Consider the following 20,645-nt stretch of genomic DNA (forward strand, 5'->3'; position numbering starts at 1 on the left):
CTAGCGTACGTCGCCGCACTATATCGAACGATGACACGCGCCATATGTGGCATCATTCCTATTTTATAACACCTCGCATCTTTCATAATCAACTACACGTACCGCCGTCTAGTTTATAACACCTTGCATCTTTTGGACGGACGGACGGACGGACGGACGGATGGACGGATGGATGGACGGACGGACGGACGGATGGACGGATGGAAGAAAGGACGGGCGGACGGACGGACGGACGCACGGATGGATGGATGGATGGATGGAAGGACGGATGGACGGATGGATATGGCTGTACCCTTTAGATCGGGCGGTGGCTAGCGGAATACTTGAAACTGAACGAGAGGTGGCTACATACAGGGGACGCACAGCCCACGCCTTAAGGAGCTTCGCTCCTAAAAGTCGAATAGAAGATGAAATGCCATTAGGAAGGTCGTTTATGAAGATGAGAAAGAGCAGAGGACCAAGAACGGATCCCTGTGGTACTCCAGAAATCACGTTAGTAGTGGCTGAACAGTGATTACCGACAACCGTGTATTGGAGACGATTGGTCAGGAAGCATAGGATCCATGACAACGCTAGGGGGTCCAGCTGTAGGCATGAGAGCTTGGCCAGAAGTCGCTGGTGGGGGACACCGTCAAAAGCTTTCGCAAAATCAAGATAAATGACGTCAGTTTGAAAGGATGAGTCTAAGTTGAAGTGAAGCTCAGTAACAAATTCAAAGAGCTGAGTATTACATAATAGGTTAGGCCGCAAACCATGTTGATTGGGGAAAAAGAAGGAATGATTACCTAGATGACATGCTATTTGTGAGTATATTATATGTTCTAGGAGTTTGCAGGCAATGCTTGTAAGCGAAATGGGACGATAGTTGGAGGGATCCGAGCGGCTGCCAGACTTGTATACAGGTACTAATTCATTAATTTACCAGTCCGTCGGAAGTGAACTGTCAGTGATTGACTGCGTGAAAATTATTTCTAATATAGAACTGGAGAACACTTTCGTGCCTTTTAGTATTTTGGCTGTAATACCATCATGTCCTGGGGCACTAGAAATCTTCATTTTTTCAATGAGCTTTAAGATTTCTTGAGAAGTAATGATTATAGGAGGCATATCGGAAAGAGAAAGGTTGGGCGGATCAAAGTCGTTTAGCGTGGGTTCATTAGAGAAAACATATGAAAAGTACGAGTTGATTACATCTGATCGCTCATCGATTGGTACATTGGAACCATCAGGGTAACTCAAAGAGATGTTATTGGAGCTTTTACTGGGTGTGAGGATTTTCCAGAATTTTTTAGGGTTGACACGCATAATAGTCTGCAAGTCGTGGTGGAAGAACGTTTTGGATTGCCTCAAAGCAGAAGTATATGGACGCAGACTCGTAAAGTACTTTTCCCACTTTGAGGAAGTTACCGATTGCTTCGCATCGCGGAAAAGACGCTTTTTTTTCTCTAACAACCTCTTTAGTGTGTTCGAAAACCAGGGCTTTTCCAGGTCACCGCGAATGCGTACAAAGGGTACATGTAACTCTACAAGCGATGTTAACTTATTCTTAAATAACAGCCAATTATCGTCTACTGAACGAAGTGAAGCAGACCGACGGAAGTAATCAAGGAACTCACTTATTTCTGAGTTTATTTTTGTGAAATTGGCTTTGTTGTAATCCCTGATGTGTTTTATTGAGCGCTGTCGTACAGGACGTGGGATGCTTAGGTTAAATAGCACTAAATTGTGGTCACTTAGACCTTCAACGGATGATACCGATTTAACTGTATCAGGGTTGGAAACAAGTACGAGGTCTAAGATATTTGCCCCACGGGTTGGTGTATTAACCATCTGAGTAAGGTTAAACGTCAGGGTCATTTCAAGAAAATCTTTGAACTGGCGGTTATCTGACTCAAAATTTTTCCAGTTAATATCTTGAAAATTAAAGTCACCACAGAGCATGAAATTAGCAAAAGGAAAACGAGAGTAAAGATGTACTAGATCTGTATTTAGTTCATAAATGAAGGAGGCATCACAATTAGGAGCGCGGTAACAAGCAATAATCACAGTCATTTTCGAAGCTAGTGAAATGTTCACACAGAAAATTTCGTGTTTACAGTTCATTTTGGTGACATAAGAGGGAACACTTTCTTTAACAAAAATCAATATTCCGCCCCCCCTCCGCCCCACCCTGTCAAGCCGGTGAACAGCGTACGCTTGGCCGTCTTGTAATAGCTCGTGGTCAGCAATGTGCGGCTGAAGCCAAGATTCCGTAAATATTGCAACGTCAGTGTTGTTGTCATTCAGAAGGGATTCAACAGCGTCTTTCTTAGGCAGGTAACTACGCACATTAGCGATTAAGACTGCCATACATTGACAAAACGGGATCATTTATAGGGGCGAGGCAAGGTTGGGGGGGAAGTGGGCGACGCGCATGCCTGAGATATAGAAATGACTGCTACGACTGCAATTCAACAACGCTATCAGATTCTGCATGGTACGAAAATTGCTTGTTTTCAAGTAGTAACTTGTCAAAGCGTAGCTTGAAGGGTTTGCCGCTCAGCATGCCATGGTCATATAGTTTCCTTCGTGCCTGTCGAACTCTAGCTGAGTAGTCTTCGCGAATTGAAAAGGTCGTGCCCTTGAGCTTGGACGCAACTGCGAGAATTTTTGATTTATCTTTAAATCTTGCATATTTTACTATGATAGGTCTACTTTTGTTTTGCTGGTATCGACCAAGCCGATGTGCACGCTCCAAGTCGTCTTCTGGTATGGAGATACCGAGATTTTCAGAGCAAAATTTTATCATTTTTGCCTGGGACTGAATTTAGGACTCGCCTTTTGTGTCTGGGATACCACAAAAAAGCAGGTTAGAACGACGTAGGCGATTTTCAGCATCATCACACTTATCTGTAAGAACCCTGATTTCCACAGAAAGTTTGGCAAAACTGTCCTTCACGTCTGCCTTTAGACCTGTTTCGTTAGACTGAGTCGACTGCACAATTTTTTCTAGGGTGTCAACACGAGACGAGAAGGTGGTCACGAGCGCCTCAATGCTAAACTGGGATGTTCGGATTAGTGAAAGTTCTGTCAGGACCGAGGTTTGAGATGCTTCTATGCGGGATATTGCATTTGCAATGGTTTCCATTGTCGGTTGTGAAACAGGTCCTGGGTTTAGTTCGACGTCACCCGACAATAGGAGCATAATTACCGCCTGAGCATTGTTACAAAGAGACCACAACAATTCACACAGTAACCTACATGTACCAATAACACAAGTGGGGCACGACACCGCAAGAAGACAGCGATTTCCAGAACGCACGCAGGCCGCGTTTGGAAGGTAACTGACCTGCATTAAGAAGGGTATTTTCGTGACCACTGTCGTGGCGGTGGCGTGCCCCAAGGTGCTCGAGTCTGGTGCCGCTATTTGTAGGCGATGTTGACACCCCTCACTTGTAGTAGCGCGGTGTTGCCAGACGCAGAAGCGAGCGGCTGACGGAAACGGCATCCTCGGGGTTTCTTGTGAAAAGGAATTCCAGGCCAGCGACTGAATCGTGACGGGCGCGCTTTGGCAATAGTCAAGGAACAGGTGGTTACCCAGGAAGCCAAGGCGGAGCAACGGTGTGAACAACAGGACGAAAACCTGCATCAAGAAGGACATTTTTGTGACCACTGTCGTTGCGGTGGCGTGCCCCAAGGCGCTCGAGTCTGGTGCCGCTATTTGTAGGCGATGTTGACGCCCCTCACTTGTAGTAACCCGGTGTTGCCAGACGCAGAAGCGAGCGGCCGACGGAAACGGCATCCTCGGGGTTTCTTGTGAAAAGGAATTCCAGGCCAGCGACTGAATCGTGACGGGCGCGCTTTGGCAATAGTCGAGGAACGGGTGGTTACCCAGGAAGCCAAGGTGGAGCAACGGTGTGAACAACAGGACGAAAACCTGCATTAAGAAGGACATTTTTGTGACCACTGTCGTTGCGGTGGCGTGCCCCAAGGCGCTCGAGTCTGGTGCCGCTATTTGTAGGCGACGTTGACGCCCCTCACTTGTAGTAACCCGGTGTTGCCAGACGCAGAAGCGAGCGGCCGAAGGAAACGGCATCCTCGGGGTTTCTTGTGAAAAGGCATACCAGGCCAACGACTGAATCGTGACGGGCGCGCTTTGGCAGCAGTCGAGGAACGGGTGGTTACCCAGGAAGCCAAGGCGGAGCAACGGTGCGAATAACAGGACGAAAACCTGCATTAAGAAGGGCATTTTCGTGACCACTGTCGCTGCGGTGGCGTGCCCCAAGGCGCTCGAGTCTGGTGCCGCTATTTGTAGGCGATGTTGACGCCCCTCACTTGTAGTAGCCCGGTGTTGCCAGACGCAGAAACGAGCGGCCGACGGAAACGGCATCCTCGGGGTTTCTTGTGAAAAGGCATTCCAGGCCAGCGACTGAATTGTGACGGGCGCGCTTTGGCAATAGTCGAGGAACGGGTGGTTACCCAGGAAGCCAAGGCGGAGCAACGGTGCGAACAACAGGACGAAAACCTGCATAAAGAAGGGCATTTTTGTGACCACTGTTGTTGCGGTGGCGTGCCCCAAGGCGCTCGAGTCTAGTGCCGCGATTTGTAGGCGATGTTGACGCCCCTCACTTGTAGTAACCCGGTGTTGCCAGACGCAGAAGCGAGGGGCAGACGGAAACGGCATCCTCGGGGTTTCTTATGAAAAGGCATTCCAGGTCAGCGACTGAATCGTGACGGGCGCGCTTTGGCAGTAGTCGAGGAACGGGTGGTTACCCAGAAAACCAAGGCGGAGCAACGGTGCGAACAACAGGATGAAAACCTGCATTAAGAAGGGCATTTTCGTAACCACTGTCGTTGCGGTGGCGTGCCCCAAGGCGCTCGAGTCTAGTGCCACGATTTGTAGGCGATGTTGACGCCCCTCACTTGTAGTAACCCGGTGTTGCCAGACGCAGAAGCGAGCGGCCGACGGAAACGGTATCCTCGGGGTTTCTTATGAAAAGGCATTCCAGGCCAGCGACTGAATCGTGACGGGCGCGCTTTGGCAATAGTCGAGGAACGGGTGGTTACCCAGAAAGCCAAGGCGGAGCAACGGTGCGAACAACAGGACGAAAACCTGCATTAAGAAGGGCATTTTCGTGACCACTGTCGTTGTGGTGGCGTGCCCCAAGGCGCTCGAGTCTAGTGCCGCGATTTGTAGGCGATGTTGACGCCCCTCACTTGTAGTAACCCGGTGTTGCCAGACGCAGAAGCGAGCGGCAGACGGAAACGGCATCCTCGGGGTTTCTTATGAAAAGGCATTTCAGGCCAGCGACTGAATCGTGACGGGCGCGCTTTGGCAATAGTCGAGGAACGGGTGGTTACCCAGAAAGCCAAGGCGGGGCAATGGTGCGAACAACAGGACGAAAACCTGCATTAAGAAGGGCATTTTTGTGACCACTGTCGTTGCTGTGGCGTGCCCCAAGGCGCTCGAGTCTAGTGCCGCGATTTGTAGGCGATGTTGACGCCCCTTACTTGTAGTAACCCGGTGTTGCCAGACGCAGAAGCGAGCGGCCGACGGAAACGGCATCCTCGGGGTTTCTTATGAAAAGGCATTCCAGGCCAGCGACTGAATCGTGACGGGCGCGCTTTGGCAATAGTCGAGGAACGGGTGGTTACCGAGAAAGCCAAGGCGGGGCAACGGTGCGAACAACAGGACGAAAACCTGCATTAAGAAGGGCATTTTCGTGACCACTGTCGTTGCGGTGGCGTGCCCCAAGGCGCTCGAGTCTAGTGCCGCGATTTGTAGGCGATGTTGACGCCCCTCACTTGTAGTAACCCGGTGTTGCCAGACGCAGAAGCGAGCGGCCGACGGAAACGGCATCCTCGGGGTTTCTTATGAAAAGGCATTCCAGGCCAGCGACTGAATAGTGACGGGCGCGCTTTGGCAATAGTCGAGGAACGGGTTGTTACCCAGGAAGCCAAGGCGGAGCAACGGTGCGAACAACAGGACGAAAACCTGCATTAAGAAGGGCATTTTCGTGACCACTGTCGTTGCGGTGGCGTGCCCCAAGGAGCTCGAGTCTGGTGCCGCTATTTGTAGGCGATGTTGACGCCCCTCACTTGTAGTAACCCGGCGTTGCCAGACGCAGAAGCGAGCGGCCGACGGAAACGGCATCCTCGGGGTTTCTTGTGAAAAAGCATTCCAGGCCAGCGACTGAATCGTGACTGGCGTGCTTTGGCAATAGTCGAGGAACGGGTGGTTACCCAGGAAGCCAAGGTGGAGCAACGGTGCGAACAACAGGACGAAAACCTGCATTAAGAAGGGCATTTTCGTGACCACTGTCGTTGCTGTGGCGTGCCCCCTTCAAACCGACGCCATATAATAACCTTCATACCGACGCCATATTTCTAGATTTCACCAAACCATTTGATAAGGTACCTCATAAACGCCTGTTACTGAAACTTTCCCACTTAAACTTACACCCCGCAGTCTTAATCTGGATTCAAGAATTCTTACATAACCGTTCATAATCTGTTCTTGTAAATGATCAGCTCTCCAACTTTATTCCAGTTACATCAGGTGTCCCTCAGGGCTCCGTCCTTGGCCCCTTGTTATTTCTAATATATATTAACGACCTACCAACGAACATAACATGTAACATACGCATGTTTGCTGATGACTGCGTTTTCTACCGCACAGTAACGAATGTATCTGATCAAATTAGCCTCCAAAGTGACATTAACCAAGTGCAGCGTTGGTGTGAATGGTGGCAAAAAGAACTTAGTCCTAACAAATGTAAACTTGTGTCGTTTCAGCGTCGCCATAACCCGCTCACCACTTCCTACGTAATCTCTAACACTCCTGTTCAACTTGTGCAATCCTACAAATACCTTGGCCTAACTTTGTGCAGTGACTTAACTTGGGCTGAGCACATCCGGACTATCATCGCAGCTGCTAATGGTACTCTCGACTTCCTGAAACCTCATCTGTGCAACACACCCCGCCATGTAAAATTATTAGCATATCAGTCCCTCCTAAGAAGCATGAATATGCATCGTCAATTTGGAGCCCACAACACGCGTATCTCATTACTGCACTCCAATCACTTCAAAACCGTGCTACTAGATTCATTCATTCCTCATATGCCTATCACATTAGCGTGTCATCTTTAAAAGAAGAAATTGGCCTGTCCCCTCTATCTTCCCGCCGCCGCATTGCCACCCTTTTCTTGTTTCATAAACTTTTTCAGTCCACTTGCAATCGAACCTTACAGTTCCCCCCCCCCCCATTTCGCAGGTCAAATCGCATTGACCATGTCTTTCAAGTCGCCCGTCAACGTTCCCGCACCGTTACTTTTGCTGCCTCAATTTTTCTTCGTGCAGCAAAAGACTGGAATGACCTCCCCCACCATATTGCAGCAATCACCTGTCCATCAACATTTATGCATAGCGTCACAAGCCATTTTTCAAGCTAATTCATGGCTTTTTTGTACGTTTTTTGTAACCCCGCCCCTTATGTAATGTCCCCCTGGGTACCTTTAAGGAATTAAAATGAAATGAAACTCATTACAGAAGGCACACACGTTACTGCGCGTTGTTTTTTAGGAGCACGTATTGGGTGCATAACAAGTTAGAAAGCTGTGAACACACAGAATTTCTCGTGGTTGAAACCATGCTACCCATTGCACAGATTGCGGCCGTGCGAAATATTCACTGTCACGGGTAACTTTAAACTTATTCGGTTACCTTGTTGTAATTCACTAATTAGACTTCTCGAGCTATCATATATAGTATAAAGTACATATTCACTGGTTCAAGTACGCATTACAGTGACAGCACACGCTATCGCGTTCAACCATTTAGGACGAAGCTCAAAGGTTTCTCAATTTTTAATTTTAATACGCAAGTATGTTTGGTGCCGTGCTTGCATGAAGCGTGATTAAACATCGTTCACCGGACCGACAGCTGTTACTTCCTCAGCAGTGATGTAAGTGATCCACGACAAAACATGCAACGGCACGCAGTGAACACTTGCCCACTTCTTCAGCACACCTATGGCGTTTTATCAAAGTGCACAGTTATCAATATATACCATTTGTAATTCAAGACAGCAGCGGTAAAACAGTCAGTTAAATCATCGCCCATTTTCCAAATCTTCTCAGTGAACAGAGGCATCTAATAAATGAAGTTATCCAAAGTGCGTTGGTGTGATAGTTGGTTTATCGAGGTGAGATTGGACAGCGTGACTGGACGCCGACAGAGATGAACACGCACACAGACAAGCAACGATGACTTTCAATGGGAAATGTTTGTCTTCATGTGCACGTGACGCATACATGTACATTCTTGAGAAGGTAAAAACAAACAGCGCTCTGAGTGCGTGTGCATTTTCTCTGACCACGTTCGGTCGCGCTCTTTAAACTTACCGTAAAAAGTAAAGCTCGCATAGCGTCCATTTTACTGCACCAGCCGGGCTTGTCAAGCACCCGACTGCAATTATTTGTTTTTGGAAAAAAAATGTAAAAGTCAATCTCGAGATGATGCTCGTTCCTTCAATTCTCTTCGCGGCCGATGGAAGTGTCGTTCCTCTCACTGCAAGTGATATTTTGCGGAGCTCGCTGGTCCTCGTGAAAGCCTATAAGGCCACGTTTTCATATATCTCATACTTACCTTCAGGTCTAAAATTTTTTTTCATGAACTAGACGGGTGGTAAAAAGATAGTAGGCAGCCATGAAAGAAGCCGCCATGAATATAGAAAGAAAGCGCCCAGTCCCTGTTTCGCTTCGGGAAAACAGTCGAGCGGTGTCAAACCGAAGCGACATGCCATGCTATCGCAATCCTGTCTTGTCACGGTGCCGTAACGGCGTCTCCAGAATATAAACCATCCCCTGTCACGACAATGTTCTCGGAGGGTAAGCGAAATAAATAAATATTACTTTCTTCGCAATGCTGTACATTAGGAAGGAGGAGTCGGTCACAACATTTACCTTGGGATATATCCGCATGTTTCATTATTTGCACTTGCTACGCTTCGTGCTCTAGAACGGTAATATAACCAATATTAGATAGGCAATATAAATAATACAGAAATTATATTCTTATTAAAATACGCAGGCCGAAAGCAACCGGAGCAATGTTACTATAGCACGAAGATAAGAATAAATAATGAGATAAAATCGTGCTCAAGAAGCTTGTTTTAGACTGATGGGATGCCTATTCTCAATGTTCTTATCTCGAAGTTGTTATAATTGGATTCAAAAGTTCAACGCACGAGTTGCGATCAGAATGGTATTGAGCGGCATGTGGAATGTAACTTACGTTCCTGACAGAAGTAGCTGACCTGTAGCACCTATGCACAAAAAAGCAAATTATTATACAGGCAAATGATGTGTCACAGTGGTATAATAACTGAGTTACTTTTACTGGGTTGACGCCGTTTATTAAAGAATATTCACCTACCAACCGTCTCCTCAAACAAAAAGAGGAATTGATTTTTATCCTGTACTTCTTTCAATTTATATTACAACGAGTTCGCAAGCAAACCTTCTTGGGATATTGCCTTTGGGAAATCACTGAAGATATAAACGAGGCGAAAATGTTTCCTCGCAGGTTCAAAGAACTTAATCTTTACACTTGTCCAGGTCTCAATAACAGCAAGCCCCTACCTTTATTACACTTCGCCTTTACGTCCTGGTTCCAGCCTCAAAAAGGTGCCCTGATTCATGCGACTCGAAATATCTCTCCTAAATTGCTCGACTACGGATCGTACACTGACAATTGGCTTCCTTTACTTGAACATAAAGTAACTTTTGCGTCAGAGTTTATTCCTTCTTTTTGGTCTCTTTATTTTTTTACTCAACCCTGTTAAGAAGTGTTTTCGAGTTTCATGGACTGAAAACTTTACCAGAATGTGAAACTCCTTTTCTGTCAACAATTACTTTTTTGTTTACATGTTGAGGTGTTTCGTAGGAGAAATGCGAGAAGGCGTAGAAATAGCGTTTGTGTGTATTACAATGGACGATTTTGTGCCCAATTGCTTATTATCCCTCTACCGTCCCCTTCGGGCAGCTTGAATTGCCAGAGAAACTGGATGGCTTCTCTTATAGCAAATGATAAACATTTGAAAAGTTGTGATTGTGAAGGAGACTTGAACTGAAATAACTTTAATATTTGCGCTAACTAGAATAGTAGTGCGGCTTTGGCTTGAAGACCAAAATAACGTGGAACTATTGCGTTCTGTTTGAGTCAGGCAAAGCTTATTATTAATGAAGAAGTGTCTGGTGTAAAGTAGAGGAGACAATAAACTTATAAATCTTGTTATTCAGGACTATAAGGCAAGGCAACGAGTCTAAAAGCAAGCCTTGGCAAATCGTTATGTGCTTGCTTCCCGTGTCCCTCTTAAGAAAATATTTTTACCATATCTGGCGCATCAGGTAAGGCAATATTCGTTATGTCCCGTAAAACGGCTTACTCGACCACACCGTAACCACAAATCACAAAGGAGAAAAAAATAGTTTCAATCATCAACGATAAATAAGAACTCTATATTAGGCTGATAATGCACAGCACTATGTGAATGCCCACACCAATTTCTATTCCGAGCAAGCGACCATCGTAGAAACAATGTGCGAGCTTAGAGAATGTCTTCTGAAGTGCTTGACAAGAGGAATGGGGACAAACTTGGCAGTGGCAGTTTGCTCATTTATTTATTTATTTGTTAAAACCTCAAGGTAAATTTGTGCGTCATAGAACCGAAGGAACGAAGTAGAGCAAAACAGAAAAATTAATATGGAATACTTCAAGCACATTATTGTGGATTTATCAGCACTACATGACAGTGAACATTACCCACAAAAGGTAAACTTCATCAACAGAAAAGGAAAGTCAATGCATTTATTACATTTCACAGTCAATCTACACCAATGAGTATGTAATTATACCTGTCGGTACTATTCGCAAATTCAATTTTATTAGTCCAATAATAAAACGAGTGGCGCAAGTGATGGTTACTAAGAATTGAGGTAAATTATTTCAATCGACTGAGGCTTTGAGAAGACCTTATTGTTAACATGCAATAGCGTTCGGACAAGGTACGTTGACTATCTGCAAATGATCATTGAGGCTGGGTGGATATAAACGTAGCGAAGGAATGCGTTATACTAATAGATTTATTGTAACAAAAGGAGTGATTCATTTCTGCAAAAAGAGTGCAATGAGAGATGAATTTTACTCTTCAGTAATGTAATACGAGAAATGCGTTGATAGTTATCTATTATGAATCGAGCGGTGTAATTGTATACTCATTCAATATCATTATTATTGGGACTATGGGGATGCCAAATAAATTGGGCGCATTGCCTTTTGCTGTGAGCATAGGTTATATATAAAACAGTAGATTTCATTATAAATGCGGAAAAGAAAGAGGAAAGGTTTTTATTCAAGTCCGGCTAGTAGCTGGGGTGTGCTAATGGCCCCACCTAAGCTACGGCCAGGAGTCCTCAAATTCTGGTGGTTGCCTTAGCACGCTGGCCAGCCTACATCAAGATCTTGGAAAGTTGGGCTCAGCGTAGCGGCTTGCCAGCGTGCGCAAAATCTGTCACTAGAGGCTGCGTACTTGTTATGGGCACCAACCACTCGGTATTCCAATGACATGCTCTGAAATGGCTCTGTAGTCATAACACTTGCACTTGTCGGCTTCGTAGACATCAGGATATATATTTTGCGAGAGCCCCGCCGCGGTGGTCTAGTGGCTAAGGCACTCGGCTGCGGACCCGCAGGGCGCGGGTTCAAATCCCGGCTGCGGCGGCTGTATTTCCGATGGAGGCGGAAATGTTGTAGGCCCGTGTGCTCAGATTTGGGTGCACGTTAAAAACCCCAGGTGGTCTAAATTTCCGGAGCCCTCCACTACGGCGTCTCTCATAATCATATAGTGGTTTTGGGACGTTAAACTCCACATATCAATCAATCATATATTTTGCGAGAGCCTTAGATTCTGATTCGTCCTAGTCTGTAACTGCCGCCATTCGGCAGACTATTTTTTTTATTGGCGAAGCTCCTCAAGGCATGGGCCGTGGGTCCCGTCGTAAGTGTATGTAGCCACCTCTTGTTAGGTCTTGAAGTGGTCGTTAGAGGGTGTACTTGTCTTCGGCGGCGGCAGCTCGCACTCGAAGATGGAACCCCGATGCGCGAGCGCACGAGGCTGAAGCGTGCCGTGAAGCTGCACGACGGCGCCGACAAAATCCCGGGGACGAATTCACAATGCTTTTCCTTGGCTACGTATTTTCTTAGCCAAGAATTATCTTATCTGGAGGGATTAGTATAGCGCTGGTACGAATTAACTTATTCGGCACTTCAGAGGGCGAGGAGGACATACGATAGCCGATGAAACGACAAGGAAAGTAAGAAGTGTGTGCCGATAATATCAAGGCAGCACGCAAAGCGTCTAGCATCAAGAGTATACTGAAGTTTCTCAAAGACTGCAGGTGCCGTTTGCGCTGAGAGTCACCTAGGGTATTGAAGTGATAACAAAACTAGAGAATAAGAACGTGGCAATACGATTATAGCCAATGGTTTGCTGCATCTGTTTTAATTCTGCGGGCGTCTGCCACAGCACTCACGCGATGCCGCGTTGACTAAGACACCTGGGTGTGCCACGCAAAGCCAAACACTCGCCTGCCATCAATGACTGTAGATAAAAAAAATTCTCGATGGCCTTAAGCCATCGAGCAATCCATGCACTATCTCACCAAGTAGAAGTAAACAACACTCCAGGTGCACCACATCATTCAAACCACGCATAAATTGATGCATGCAACGTTTGAAAATGTGCCTGAAATGTCTTCCCTTTTTAACGCGACCAGTTGCCTTACATTTTAATGAAGTTGGGCTGCTACTCAACTAATCCGGTGTAATAGAGCACGGTATAGTGGTGAACGTAAGGGTGTTTTGTACCTAGACGTGAAAGGTTGCCTTTCTTACAATATTCTTATTACGAGACACTGGAGCGACTTTTGTGCCTGCAAACGAATTGTGCAGAAATATAAAACAGTAGTAATCACATGAAATTGTGAGCGGAATTTCGCAGGTTCCATGCACCGCAGCATTTTCATTAAGCCGGAATGCGAGAACGTGCATACGCCTACGCTTAGGTATGTGTCTACGTAAAACGAGGGAGACTTGACGGAGCTTTTTCAGTTCTAATGCATTTCACAAAACACGTTGAAAATATTTCGTCTAGCGTTGTTTGAGTGAGCAAACAAAGCGAGAGACGTGTATACGAGTCTTGAAGTCGAGAGACATTGAGAGACACAAGTGCAAAAAGGACGAAAAGAGAGAGAGAGAGACTTTCGTTTCGTCTCCGCGAAAGCTTGAAATCTACGGATAATAAAGACAATTTTGCTGGCCCAGCAGACGTCAGGAAAACTTTCCGCAAAGCAACGTCGGATGCTTGGAGAGCAAAAAAACAAAATGGAGTACGCGTTTTATAAGAGCGACAGCCACACAGAAAGCGAGATGAAGTGTGACTGTCTTTAGATGTGAGAATCAATTCTAATAGGAGAGTTGTGGGTTAATGAGCCAAACGTTCTATAAATAACGTCAATGGAAACAAACTGAGTATTCATCTAGTGAAAGTGACACTAATGACAGTGAATTCATTATAGTTGATTAGCGTTGTCACAGACTGCTTTAAATTTTTATTTTTTTTTTCCTATTTAGCAAACTATAAGAGTGTAACGGACGTTAGAGCTGGCTATCCCAACATCATGACAGTAATGTACAAGGTAAATATTGCACGGTTATACAGTCACACGTAGCGGTTTCTATCTTTTAGTAACCTTGGCGAAACGCACTCTACTTTTTTTTTAATTTTTACCAAGTTTCATAGGACGTTTTTGCAATTGGCGTCATTAGAAGCATTGACGATATATATCAGCTATAGGGTGAATGCAAGCACTGCTGCAGCGGACGAGCATTTACAGCGCTCTGCTACAATCTAGGAGGTACTGGGTTCGATCGGCAGTGTCACCGAGCAGTTTTTTAAGAGGTTGCCCGGCCTTATATTATGCGTGGTGGTGGGTAATAATTTTTATAGAAGGTGGCTTTCGCGCTCTCGTCTTTCACTTCTCTTTTGACCTAAAAGCGTTTTTCCGTGCTCCTTCATAAATTACATAATTCAGGGTTCATAATTCTCCCCTCCATCGTCTCTTATCGCAAAAGTGCCCAGTGCTGAAAAAGCAATATCATACCTGCTTTATTATTTTTCACGTGTTTGGATATTCGACCAGCAATCGGTCTTCACGGTGTTTTGAAGAAAATCTAGACATGCAGCGAGCTAATTGCTTGCGGCCAAGTTCACTGCCTTTGTTATGACACATTTTCGTGGTAATTTGGTGGGCATCATTACATGCAGCAAGACCACAGAGCACGGACAGTTAGAGAAGACACAATCAGAGCGATTAGTTTGCGTCTTCTCTCCCACTATCTGTTATGCTGTGCGCTTCAGTGTAATGACGCTGTAAATGGTTAAAATGAAATATGACAGTTAATCGAGTTCTGCTCAGAGGGTCCTCTATTCTCCAGAGCGGAACAGAACAGTGGCAATTTGATTTGTTTCATAGAGAGATACTCTGCTTTTGGTTACTAAAATAAATAGTTAAACCGAAGTTTATTTCTTGTTAAGAACAGTTCTAGTACAGATGAAAGGTACATGGACAAAATTCGTGTATTGAGCTTGACTAGGTTTGTGACCATATTAGTAATTGCCAAGCGGTATTACAATATGCATATATATGCAACTCATATAAAATCACTGGTGATAGCTTGTTTATTTAGAATAAAATTAATATATTGAAATTGACACATTCAACCAACGCAATGTGTACAAGATATGCTATGTAAAGTAGCTATGTTCTAAACTCATCTTTGCTGCTTCGTTCCATTTTAACCAGTTTCTCGCTCGTGACTGAACGTTGGCAAATGAAACAACTTCTTCGAATGAACATATATTGTGTAAGGTTACACTTATTTTTATACAGTAAAAACAAATTGAAATGTATGACGGCTCAGAAGAAAAAAAACTAGAAATAAATTCAGCCAAATCATTACCAAACTTACTCCTCAATGATAAACGGATCCTCAATTAAAGGTACATACATACATACATACATACATACATACATACATACATACATACACACTGAGGTGTAAATATTAAGATTAATGGCTATAAAACAACTATTCTAATACACTCATTTTGAATATACAGAAAGTAACTTACGAGAGAAATCTACCAGCCCTGTTATGTCCGAACTCGGTGTTTCTCGAACCATCTCGAAAAAGCTTGATGCATAGTTTCTGCTGCTGCCCAGTGACAAGCAGTTTTTATAAGAAACACAAGAATAAAGCCCTTGACAATGTCAAGATGAAGAAAAGGGCTGTGCATTGATATATTGTACATGTATGCAATGTTACTCTGTTTATTTACATTGCTTGGCTTCTTCACAACACACTAACAGAGCATGTGACGACACTTGGGCTGAGTCGGCACAGCCCAGAGAAATTCTAGACAATACATGAATAATACAATTTCAAGCTACTAAGCTCCTTGGTGCAAACAGTGTTTATATCGACAGCTATAGACGCCATTTTGTTTCCCGAAACCGCTCCTCAAAAGACTTCAAAGTTTGCACATCACAGTTCCCATACAGTTGTCCGTTAGTCTGCTTGAAAAAAGTTCAGTTCACTAATGGGCAAAGACTGTAAAGACTTTAATTATGTGAGGTCGTGCTCCAGTGCACTGCATGTATGTCTTGCTGCTGGCCTTAACTGCGATGTTGCTCAGCACATATGTGTAAATTCACAACTAATACTATGCCATTGCAAAAAAAACTATGTAGCATTTGAATGAAACAGGGACCACATTAAAAGATCATACGAACATTTACCTTCACACTGTTCGAAAAATGTAAATACATTACCATAAAGTTTTCACAGCTCATCTGAGAATAGTAATAATGGTTATAAACACATTGTTACTTCCACTAACAAACTATTTTAAGATGCCAGCTTCAATAAAGTATTTCAGTATCTTTGTAGGGCTAAAATATTGTACGGGCATCAAGAAAAAGATAAGTAAAAAAGATAAGCAAAATTAAAATAAACACTTTTATTTCTAGTCTGAGTAAAGCTGCATAGATGATACGTCCCTTGCATAGTACACAATTATAATATGAAAAAACATATCCGAGCAAAGTATACATTAAAAAGTTACACTTACGCAGTAGAAACAGAGAAGTAGACTCTTGAAGGACGGACAGGTGTGCCATAACAATACAAAAGCACTAAAATCTACTGTTAGATATACTAGAATTAGTGATGATCCTCTTCCTTCCAAATAAAATAAGCCACATAGATTCACCTCCCAGAGCTTATACACATAGGGCATCATTGGGGCTATACAAATGGGTATATACTGAAGGAATATATTGAATAAATACAAATTACCGCATCTATGGCATTACTTCTTGTACTGCAAAGAATGCAAACTCAGTTACCATTGCCGACCATGGATGCTGTGATTTATGGCAGTTAAATGCAGAGACACGCTGGCACTTTGATTAACATGCATGTAAACAACATCAGCTGAAAACTATTTGCCCATTAACACTACAGCAGACTTTAAATTAGTGTCATAGTTTAGTATCTTGCATGAAAAGTTTAAATAACTTGGGATGCAAGCAAAGGAACTGCTGAATAATGCACTGCTAAGAAGCTAAACTACATCTGCACAAAATGTTACTACGTATACAATTCAAACTGCTCCTGACATCATAATGTGCTCTTTCTGCTGTCGTAAACTTCGAGCAGGAGAACATTCACTGGCAGATCCTTTATACTTGTTGGCCTTTGGTGTTTTGTTCTTAATGCACTGTACATGACCGTGGAGCACCGGATGCATGCAAAAGTTTACAGTTGTTAAAAATGTGCTCATATTTACAGATGTCGTATTTTCAAAAGCCGACGACAAGACTCAACACACACAGAAACAGTGAAGACCGAAAATATATTTTATAATGCTACAGGAGCAATACTACAATAGTATAGATGAAGGCATGAAACTTTTGCCAGGCCTATTAAGCCAATAAAGTTTCTTCTATTTCGACTTTACACTAGGTGCGAGAAGCAGACCGCAAATAGATTCACTATGAAACACAAGTTAAACTGCATTACAACACAAGAGCTGATGCTCACAACTTTAAGGCTGTCTAACATAGCCAGCTCACCATACTGCGTATAGGAGCAAATGGGCAGTCTAGAAGACACAAAGCACTTGTGGATTACAAGTATGCTTGTTGCTGACGTCTATCATTCCAAACGAAGCAAACCTGTCAAAAATCGACTTCATAAGGGGAAATATACATACGCAACAAACACAACGTGCTCCTACAGGTGACACCAACACTCACCATTATTGTTGATATCATTGTATTGCCGGATGGGTATGCTGTGTGTTGCACAGAACACCAAAGTAGCGCTCTGTGACTTGCCTTGCATGTGTGCTGGCTGCATAGGACTGCTGCTGAAGTAAGCTAGCCACCGACAGAGAGATGAGGAGCCACCGCTTTCAAACACACTGAACGTCACCTTTAGAGATCAACAATGCATACTTAGGTAGGGTACAATTTGTAGAAAAAAATATATCACTATGAAATTGTGGTGAACACGTTCAGCTGAAAGACAACATGCCAGAGCACAGACAGAGAAAAAGCTACGTCAAGTAAGAGATGCAGTTACTGGGCCTATGCCGTATGAGGCTTGTTTAATGTGTCTTTCTGCTTGCAAGTTGTGAACAGCCAGGCGAATTTCACCCACTTTTTATTTCCTTCCAGAGCACTTTATCCACAGAGTGAGTCACAAGCTTGAGAGCTCAATAAAGGATCAAAGTATTTGTGCTCGTTAAAAAGCACGAGCTTTTGAGCCTCAGATGATTGGAGTTTCATTCATAAGCTGCAGGCTTTCAGCTTTCAACATTCTCAATTATCTCGCAATTTAGTTCTATATATGTTCAGTAAGCAATATATGTGAGAATAATACAGATGTCCACTGCAAGCAACCATGCTTGGGTTTTCAATTTGTGCACACTAAGTGGTGTTTATCTAATTGTATGTATTAAGGAAAACTAAACTTGCAGCCAGCTGTAAGACTGCTTGTGCCATTGAAGCTCCCAAGCAGATCGTAGTCTTTGCAAATGAGGCAGCCATGCATGCTTCCAGGCCACTTCCAGGTCCGCTGAATGATAACAGTCCCAGCAGTGACATAGACTTGCACGGTTAGGGAGCACGTGTCCTTCCTATTTTTGTGCGGGTTCTCTGAGCCATGATAAAGCTTGATGTGTCAGTGTGTGCAACCGATGCATCACAGAACCTTAACAAATTAATCTCTGTGATCTGTGAAGAGCCAAATACGAGATGTTTAAAAACAATCATCAAAAGCACTCACTTCTAATACTTATTTGACGAGGCTGTCTCTTCGTCAAAGTGACCAAATCTGCTATAATCACCTTGAAAAAAACTAAATACGCACGTAAAATTTACGTACGACATTATATATGTCCAAGTGAAGTATAAAGCTACCACAGCGGTAATCGTCTATAGAACTAATTTTTCAAAATAGCATTAATTACTCAAGTGCAATCTGGCTCCTAGAAAATAAATTCACATTACCTTTCCAACTATCAAACTTGGTAAATCGACAGGCCACTCCTATTAATCAAACAAGAGCTACTTTTTATCAAATCACAAAAAGCTTTTGATGTATTTGCCCGCCTCTCCACAATATATGTATGCATATAAAAGTAGTAGTAAGCTTTTCATGCTTCAACTTAATATAGGGAAACATTACATCTAATGGCCTTAAAAACTTGCACACGTTATAGCACTGCGCGAATAGCAACAAATTTAGTTCTGCAAGATCAACTCACCGATGGCAGCATTTAGTAGCCGTCAGTGTCATGAAGAACCAAGTGTGATCTAGGGCCACAGGTAAAGGACATCTGCAGACAAGAAGCTACTGATGACAGCAATAAAGGGCTGGCCAGGCCTGCACGTGCATTGATATAGTGTAAGAACTGGCCATGACCGGCTGTTGTCAAGGCTCTAGTGCCATGCAAAACGATGGGCAGACGAGCTCAGAAACATGTAGTTAGCCGGTACCGGCCTACAACTTGATCCAAAGCAAGGCACCGGTGAAATCTTTGCACTTTCTGGGGGCCGGAGAGAAGCTTGACGTTCACGGGCTCTCGCTGCCACATAGAACTCTCAAGTTCTTACCGAAGAACAGTCTAGGTGCACTGCCAAAGTAGCACGATCCACAACCAAATGTAGCATCTGGCAGATTCGGTTAATCATATCACAGCGCTGGACTATGGTTATCACAAAAAGCAGAAAAGACGAGTTAACAAACAAAAGCGCCAAGCTCCACCACCGCAACTTCGCAGGGCAAAACTGTCTTTCAATTTTCGGTCACACGAGCACAGCTTCTTCACAAGTCTTGGAAACGTCAACACAGCCACACTGTTGACAACGAACATCGTTTCCCTCCCGAACACTAGCTTGCTCACAAGAAAATAGAAGCGTGCGGCATAACCAGTGACGAAGCAGGAACCAAACACAGCGCGTAGTTCATACGTTTCCGTACGTGCTGTACTTGGGGTCACTCAAGTTACGTGCTGAAACGTTGTCAGTCCGAAATGTCGCCCAGCACCCAACTGAGAGACTGAAAAGTCAAGCGAACGAACTATTACCGGCACACAAACACACATTGCAGGCTTCTCAAGTGCTAGTTGCCATTGATAGCCCGGCGCCGATGCCCGCTTGATAAAGACACCGACGCACAGGCTTCGCTGCGCTTCAGCGTACACCATTGCATTGCCGCAGCTTTTCACACTGCTTACACGCATCAAAAGAGCTGCCGTAATCACAACGCACCCGGTCGAACGCTGCAGTAACTCATGCGAGAAACGTTTGCTGAAATTCGCACCGACTGCATATGCTGTTCACGATGCCATCTAGTTTTCGACATCTGCGCAGCACGTAAGAGAGCTCTTATAAAGTACTTGCGCATTTTTCATGGCATGACAAAATTTGCTCATATGTGCGAGGGGGGTGATATGATGAACACGACAGGCATGCCACATGAAAGAAGTATTTTGATATTGTCACGGAGAGAGCTGATGTTGAGGGTATTCTTTCACAACCAATCACAAGCTGTGCCTGTCGGCCAAGCCGTCATCTGCTCGCATTTGTCGTCTGCTTCAATCAGAGCATGCGAGGGTGGATTCGCCTTCGCAACGCAATTTTTCTCAAGTGAAGTGATGGCTGCGTCGTACAAAATACATGTCAGTAGCTCGCTCTACCTTTGAATGATGTTCGTGCGCCAAGTTAAACGGCTGGTAAATGTCGCAGGGACCAAAGCAGCCAAGGTTTGCTTCAGAATTGTGAGGTTTTGCATATTTCCGGTGTCATTAAATGTTACTAGGGTCATTTTATCCCTACTGCTTGCCATATTATCTTGGTCCATATCGGTTTCTGAACAGTGAAGGTGAAAATGCTTGATTTGTTTGTAGTTTTATGCGTGATCACGCACACCCCTAATACGCTTCGATTTACAAAGTACGCGCCGTTCCATAT

The sequence above is a fragment of the Rhipicephalus microplus genome, chromosome 5, assembly GCF_043290135.1.
Source record: "Rhipicephalus microplus isolate Deutch F79 chromosome 5, USDA_Rmic, whole genome shotgun sequence".
In the NCBI taxonomy this organism is placed as follows: Eukaryota; Metazoa; Arthropoda; class Arachnida; order Ixodida; family Ixodidae; genus Rhipicephalus; species Rhipicephalus microplus.